This window comes from Pelmatolapia mariae, linkage group LG20 (assembly GCF_036321145.2).
Source record: "Pelmatolapia mariae isolate MD_Pm_ZW linkage group LG20, Pm_UMD_F_2, whole genome shotgun sequence".
In the NCBI taxonomy this organism is placed as follows: Eukaryota; Metazoa; Chordata; class Actinopteri; order Cichliformes; family Cichlidae; genus Pelmatolapia; species Pelmatolapia mariae.
Genome location: NC_086244.1, coordinates 43179868 through 43187543, shown reverse-complemented (window position 1 = coordinate 43187543; position 7676 = coordinate 43179868). Strand labels below are relative to the sequence as shown.

The 7676-nt window shown below is 42.7% G+C and overlaps 5 non-coding genes across 5 annotated transcripts; all 5 read left to right on the top strand.

The window, feature by feature from the left end:
• The first annotated feature begins 326 nt into the window (after window positions 1–326).
• trnap-ugg (transfer RNA proline (anticodon UGG)) lies at window positions 327–398 on the top strand. The gene has a single exon. It is a non-coding gene; the product is annotated as a tRNA-Pro (tRNA).
• Window positions 399–1287: 889 nt separating this feature from the next.
• On the top strand, window positions 1288–1359 carry trnap-agg (transfer RNA proline (anticodon AGG)). Its single transcript has one exon. It is a non-coding gene; the product is annotated as a tRNA-Pro (tRNA).
• A 2811-nt stretch (window positions 1360–4170) lies between these two features.
• On the top strand, window positions 4171–4242 carry trnap-ugg (transfer RNA proline (anticodon UGG)). Its single transcript has one exon. It is a non-coding gene; the product is annotated as a tRNA-Pro (tRNA).
• An 889-nt stretch (window positions 4243–5131) lies between these two features.
• trnap-agg (transfer RNA proline (anticodon AGG)) lies at window positions 5132–5203 on the top strand. Its single transcript has one exon. It is a non-coding gene; the product is annotated as a tRNA-Pro (tRNA).
• An 889-nt stretch (window positions 5204–6092) lies between these two features.
• trnap-ugg (transfer RNA proline (anticodon UGG)) lies at window positions 6093–6164 on the top strand. Its single transcript has one exon. It is a non-coding gene; the product is annotated as a tRNA-Pro (tRNA).
• Window positions 6165–7676: the final 1512 nt, after the last annotated feature.

Genomic DNA, 7676 nt, shown 5'->3' with positions numbered 1-7676 from the left:
GTTATGTCTGACACACAATTATGTACTTAAGAAATAACGTAGGTTCTCAGATGAGAGATGAAAGATCTTAGAGAAACTTTGAGAATTCCAACTGCTTTCTTTGAAAGCTCATCAGACTACCATGACCTGAATGACTGGGAACCCTTTTTTTCCTAAATCATTGTGTGCAGTCTCTCTGGAGTCATCCCTGTTGAGATTGTCAGTAGCAAAGGCCTGAGAGTACAAAAATGGATACTGAAGAGGGCTTAAAAACAATCCTGCTTGAATTTGAAGGCCGATTTAACTCTATACTTTCAGAGTTCCAAACGTGAGTGCAGGCTTCCTGTGGCTCGTTGGTCTAGCAGTATGATTCTCGCTTTGGGTGCGAGAGGTCCTGGGTTCAAATCCTGGACGAGCCCCCTTCACATATCAATCTGTTACCTTCATGGAGAACTTTTGCAAGGTTAAGTCCTTCTGAGTCATTGCACATGTTTTCTGCCAAACCTATCAATGTGATCTGTGACACCAATTTGTCTTTCAAAAACGGCATTATTGATTTATTGAAGGAGTCATTCTCATGACTCATTGAGTGATGCCATTGACTGCACAGTCCCTGGCATGCAATCTGTATATGTCACATTTTGAGATTGCCTTGGAAACCCTACTGGGCAGGTACTAAGAAATACCTGTTTCCAGGTACTATCAGCTAACGGAAAACCCTATAGACCGAGCTGAGTCAAGTTAAGCCAAGCCAGGTAAGTGCTAGTGGAAAAGGGCTATCGGAGCTCACAAGGTCTGATTAAAATTGAGGCCATTCAATTTCACTGTGAAGAAGTTAAACTACATATGTCAAGGTCTCATAATGGTTTCACCTGAAACCTCTGCTGATAATGACCCACGCCTTTTTTCACACCTTGGCTCATGTGATATGTTTCATTGTTGGTCAACGACCCTGGTAAAGACAACCCTCTCTGGGGTTTAAACAACTGGGACTCTCCACAATTTAGTTTTAGAACTAACGAAGGTTCTCAGATGAGAGATGAAAGATCTTAGAGAAACTTTGAGAATTCCAACTGCTTTCTTTGAAAGCTCATCAGACTACCATGACCTGAATGACTGGGAACCCTTTTTTTCCCCAATCATTGTGTGCAGTATCTCTGGAGTCATCCCTGTTGAGATTGTCAGTAGCAAAGGCCTGAGAGTACAAAAATGGATACTGAAGAGGGCTTAAAAACATTCCTGCTTGAATTTGAAGGCCGATTTAACTCTATACTTTCAGAGTTCCAGACGTGAGCGCAGGCTTCCTGTGGCTCGTTGGTCTAGGAGTATGATTTTCGCTTAGGGTGCGAGAGGTCCCGGGTTCAAATCCCGGACGAGCCCCCTTCATATAACAATCTGTTACCTTCATGGAGAACTTTTGCAAGGTTAAGTCCTTCTGGGTCATTGCACATGTTTTCTGCCAAACCTATCAATGTATTCTGTGACACCAATTTGTCTTTCAAAATAGGCATTTTTCAATTTGTGAAGGACTCCCTCTCATGACTCATTGAGTGATGCCATTGACTGCACAGTCCCTGGCATGCAATCTGTATATGTCACATTTTGAGATTGCCTTGAAAACCATACTGGGCAGGTACTAAGAAATACCTGTTACCAGGTACTATCAGCTAACGGAAAACCCTATAGACCGAGCTGAGTCAAGTTAAGCCAAGCCAGGTAGGTGCTAGTGGAAAAGGGCTATCGGAGCTCACAAGGTCTGATTAAAATTGAGGCCATTCAATTTCACTGGGAAGAATTTAAACTACATATGTCAAGGTCTCATAATGGTTTCACCTGAAACCTCTGCTGATAATTACCCACGCCTTTTTTCACACCTTGGCTCATGTGATATGTTTCATTGTTGGTCAACGACCCTGGTAAAGACAACCCTCTCTGGGGTTTAAACAACTGGGACTCTCCACAATTTAGTTTTAGAACTAACATAGGTTCTCAGATGAGAGATGAAAGATCTTAGAGAAACTTTGAGAATTCCAACTGCTTTCTTTGAAAGCTCATCAGACTACCATGACCTGAATGACTGGGAACCCTTTTTTTCCCCAATCATTGTGTGCAGTATCTCTGGAGTCATCCCTGTTGAGATTGTCAGTAGCAAAGGCCTGAGAGTACAAAAATGGATACTGAAGAGGGCTTAAAAACATTCCTGCTTGAATTTGAAGGCCGATTTAACTCTATACTTTCAGAGTTCCAGACGTGAGCGCAGGCTTCCTGTGGCTCGTTGGTCTAGGAGTATGAATCTCGCTTTGGGTGCGAGAGGTCCCGGGTTCAAATCCCAGACGAGCCCCCTTCACATATCAATCTGTTGCCTTCATGGAGAACTTTTGCAAGGTTAAGTCCTTCTGGGTCATTGCACATGTTTTCTGCCAAACCTATCAATGTATTCTGGGACACCAATTTGTCTTTCAAAATAGGCATTTTTCAATTTGTGAAGGACTCCCTCTCATGACTCATTGAGTGATGCCATTGACTGCACAGTCCCTGGCATGCAATCTGTATATGTCACATTTTGAGATTGCCTTGAAAACCATACTGGGCAGGTACTAAGAAATACCTGTTACCAGGTACTATCAGCTAACGGAAAACCCTATAGACCGAGCTGAGTCAAGTTAAGCCAAGCCAGGTAACTGCTAGTGGAAAAGGGCTATCGGAGCTCACAAGGTCTGATTAAAATTGAGGCCATTCAATTTCACTGTGAAGAAGTTAAACTACATATGTCAAGGTCTCATAATGGTTTCACCTGAAACCTCTGCTGATAATGACCCACGCCTTTTTTCACACCTTGGCTCATGTGATATGTTTCATTGTTGGTCAACGACCCTGGTAAAGACAACCCTCTCTGGGGTTTAAACAACTGGGACTCTCCACAATTTAGTTTTAGAACTAACGAAGGTTCTCAGATGAGAGATGAAAGATCTTAGAGAAACTTTGAGAATTCCATCTGCTTTCTTTGAAAGCTCATCAGACTACCATGACCTGAATGACTGGGAACCCTTTTTTTCCCCAATCATTGTGTGCAGTATCTCTGGAGTCATCCCTGTTGAGATTGTCAGTAGCAAAGGCCTGAGAGTACAAAAATGGATACTGAAGAGGGCTTAAAAACATTCCTGCTTGAATTTGAAGGCCGATTTAACTCTATACTTTCAGAGTTCCAAACGTGAGCGCAGGCTTCCTGTGGCTCGTTGTTCTAGGAGTATGATTCCCGCTTAGGGTGCGAGAGGTCCCGGGTTCAAATCCCGGACGAGCCCTCTTCATATAACAATCTGTTACATTCATGGACAAGTTTGGCAAGCTTAAGTCCTTCTGGGTCATTGCACATGTTTTCTGCCAAACCTATCAATGTGATCTGTGACACCAATTTGTCTTTCAAAAACGGCATTATTGATTTATTGAAGGAGTCATTCTCATGACTCATTGAGTGATGCCATTGACTGCACAGTCCCTGGCATGCAATCTGTATATGTCACATTTTGAGATTGCCTTGAAAACCATACTGGGCAGGTACTAAGAAATACCTGTTACCAGGTACTATCAGCTAACGGAAAACCCTATAGACCGAGCTGAGTCAAGTTAAGCTAAGCCAGGTAAGTGCTAGTGGAAAAGGGCTATTGGAGCTCACAAGGTCTGATTAAAATTGAGGCCATTCAATTTCACTGTGAAGATTTTAAACTACATATGTCAAGGTCTCATAATGGTTTCACCTGAAACCTCTGCTGATAATTACCCACGCCTTTTTTCACACCTTGGCTCATGTGATATGTTTCATTGTTGGTCAACGACCCTGGTAAAGACAACCCTCTCTGGGGTTTAAACAACTGGGACTCTCCACAATTTAATTTTAGAACTAAGGAAGGTTCTCAGATGAGAGATGAAAGATCTTAGAAAAACTTTGAGAATTCCAACTGCTTTCTTTGAAAGCTCATCAGACTACCATGACCTGAATGACTGGGAACCCTTTTTTTCCTAAATCATTGTGTGCAGTATCTCTGGAGTCATCCCTGTTGAGATTGTCAGTAGCAAAGGCCTGAGAGTACAAAAATGGATACTGAAGAGGGCTTAAAAACGTTCCTGCTTGAATTTGAAGGCCGATTTAATTCTATACTTTCAGAGTTCCAGACATGAGCGCAGTCTTCCTGTGGCTCGTTGGTCTAGCAGTATGATTCTCGCTTTGGGTGCGAGAGGTCCCGGGTTCAAATCCCAGACGAGCCCCTTTCACATATCAATCTGTTACCTTCATGGAGACCTCTTGCAAGGTTAAGTCCTTCTGGGTCATTGCACATGTTTTCTGCCAAACCTATCAATATGATCTGTGACACCAATTTGTCTTTCAAAAACGGCATTATTGATTTATTGAAGGAGTCATTCTCATGACTCATTGAGTGATGCCATTGACTGCACAGTCCCTGGCATGCAATCTGTATATGTCACATTTTGAGATTGCCTTGAAAACCCTACTGGGCAGGTACTAAGAAATACCTGTTACCAGATACTATCAGCTAACGGAAAACCCTATAGACCGAGCTAAGTCAAGTTAAGCCAAGCCAGGTAAGTGCTAGTGGAAAAGGGCTATCGGAGCTCACAAGGTCTGATTAAAATTGAGGCCATTCAATTTCACTGTGAAGATTTTAAACTACATATGTTAAGGTCTCATAATGGTTTCACCTGAAACCTCTGCTGATAATTACCCACGCCTTTTTTCACACCTTGGCTCATGTGATATGTTTCATTGTTTGTCAACAACCCTGGTAAAGACAACCCTCTCTGGGGTTTAAACAACTGGGACTCTCCACAATTTAATTTTAGAACTAACGAAGGTTCTCAGATGAGAGATGAAAGATCTTAGAGAAACTTTGAGAATTCCAACTGCTTTCTTTGAAAGCTCATCAGACTACCATGACCTGAATGACTGGGAACCCTTTTTTTCCCCAATCATTGTGTGCAGTATCTCTGGAGTCATCCCTGTTGAGATTGTCAGTAGCAAAGGCCTGAGAGTACAAAAATGGATACTGAAGAGTGCCTAAAAACATTCCTGCTTGAATTTGAAGGCCGATTTAACTCTATACTTTCAGAGTTCCAGACATGAGCGCAGGCTTCCTGTGGCTGGTTGGTCTAGGAGTATGATTCTCGCTTAGGGTGCGAGAGGTCCCGGGTTCAAATCCCGGACGAGCCCTCTTCATATAACAATCTGTTACCTTCATGGAAAAGTTTGGCAAGCTTAAGTCCTTCTGGGTCATTGCACATGTTTTCTGCCAAACCTATCAATGTGATCTGTGACACCAATTTGTCTTTCAAAACCGGCATTATTGATTTATTGAAGGAGTCATTCTCATGACTCATTGAGTGATGCCATTGACTGCACAGTCCCTGGCATGCAATCTGTATATGTCACATTTTGAGATTGCCTTGGAAACCCTACTGGGCAGGTACTAAGAAATACCTGTTACCAGGTACTATCAGCTAACGGAAAACCCTATAGACCGAGCTGAGTCAAGTTAAGCCAAGCCAGGTAGGTGCTAGTGGAAAAGGGCTATCGGAGCTCACAAGGTCTGATTAAAATTGAGGCCATTCAATTTCACTGGGAAGAATTTAAACTACATATGTCAAGGTCTCATAATGGTTTCACCTGAAACCTCTGCTGATAATTACCCACGCCTTTTTTCACACCTTGGCTCATGTGATATGTTTCATTGTTGGTCAACGACCCTGGTAAAGACAACCCTCTCTGGGGTTTAAACAACTGGGACTCTCCACAATTTAATTTTAGAACTAAGGAAGGTTCTCAGATGAGAGATGAAAGATCTTAGAGAAACTTTGAGAATTCCAACTGCTTTCTTTGAAAGCTCATCAGACTACCATGACCTGAATGACTGGGAACCCTTTTTTTCCTAAATGATTGTGTGCAGTCTCTCTGGAGTCATCCCTGTTGAGATTGTCAGTAGCAAAGGCCTGAGAGTACAAAAATGGATACTGAAGAGGGCTTAAAAACATTCCTGCTTGAATTTGAAGGCCGATTTAATTCTATACTTTCAGAGTTCCAGACGTGAGCGCAGGCTTCCTGTGGCTCGTTGGTCTAGCAGTATGATTCTCGCTTTGGGTGCGAGAGGTCCCGGGTTCAAATCCCGGACGAGCCCCCTTCATATATCAATCTGTTGCCTTCATGGAGAACTTTTGCAAGGTTAAGTCCTTCTGGGTCATTGCACATGTTTTCTGCCAAACCTATCAATGTGATCTGTGACACCAATTTGTCTTTCAAAATAGGCATTTTTCAATTTGTGAAGGACTCCCTCTCATGACTCATTGAGTGATGCCATTGACTGCACAGTCCCTGGCATGCAATCTGTATATGTCACATTTTGAGATTGCCTTGAAAACCATACTGGGCAGGTACTAAGAAATACCTGTTACCAGGTACTATCAGCTAACGGAAAACCCTATAGACCGAGCTGAGTCAAGTTAAGCCAAGCCAGGTAAGTGCTAGTGGAAAAGGGCTATCGGAGCTCACAAGGTCTGATTAAAATTGAGGCCATTCAATTTCACTGTGAAGAAGTTAAACTACATATGTCAAGGTCTCATAATGGTTTCACCTGAAACCTCTGCTGATAATGACCCACGCCTTTTTTCACACCTTGGCTCATGTGATATGTTTCATTGTTGGTCAACGACCCTGGTAAAGACAACCCTCTCTGGGGTTTAAACAACTGGGACTCTCCACAATTTAGTTTTAGAACTAACGAAGGTTCTCAGATGAGAGATGAAAGATCTTAGAGAAACTTTGAGAATTCCAACTGCTTTCTTTGAAAGCTCATCAGACTACCATGACCTGAATGACTGGGAACCCTTTTTTTCCCCAATCATTGTGTGCAGTATCTCTGGAGTCATCCCTGTTGAGATTGTCAGTAGCAAAGGCCTGAGAGTACAAAAATGGATACTGAAGAGGGCTTAAAAACATTCCTGCTTGAATTTGAAGGCCGATTTAACTCTATACTTTCAGAGTTCCAGACGTGAGCGCAGGCTTCCTGTAGCTCGTTGGTCTAGGAGTATGATTCTCGCTTAGGGTGCGAGAGCTCCTGGATTCAAATCCCGGACGAGCCCTCTTCATATAACGATCTGTTACCTTCATGGAAAAATTTGGCAAGCTTAAGTCCTTCTGGGTCATTGCACATGTTTTCTGCCAAACCTATCAATGTGATCTGTGACACCAATTTGTCTTTCAAAAACGGCATTATTGATTTATTGAAGGAGTCATTCTCATGACTCATTGAGTGATGCCATTGACTGCACAGTCCCTGGCATGCAATCTGTATATGTCACATTTTGAGATTGCCTTGGAAACCCTACTGGGCAGGTACTAAGAAATACCTGTTACCAGGTACTATCAGCTAACGGAAAACCCTATAGACCGAGCTGAGTCAAGTTAAGCCAAGCCAGGTAGGTGCTAGTGGAAAAGGGCTATCGGAGCTCACAAGGTCTTATTAAAATTGAGGCCATTCAATTTCACTGTGAAGAAGTTAAACTACATATGTCAAGGTCTCATAATGGTTTCACCTGAAACCTCTGCTGATAATTACCCACGCCTTTTTTCACACCTTGGCTCATGTGATATGTTTCATTGTTGGTCAACGACCCTGGTAAAGACAACCCTC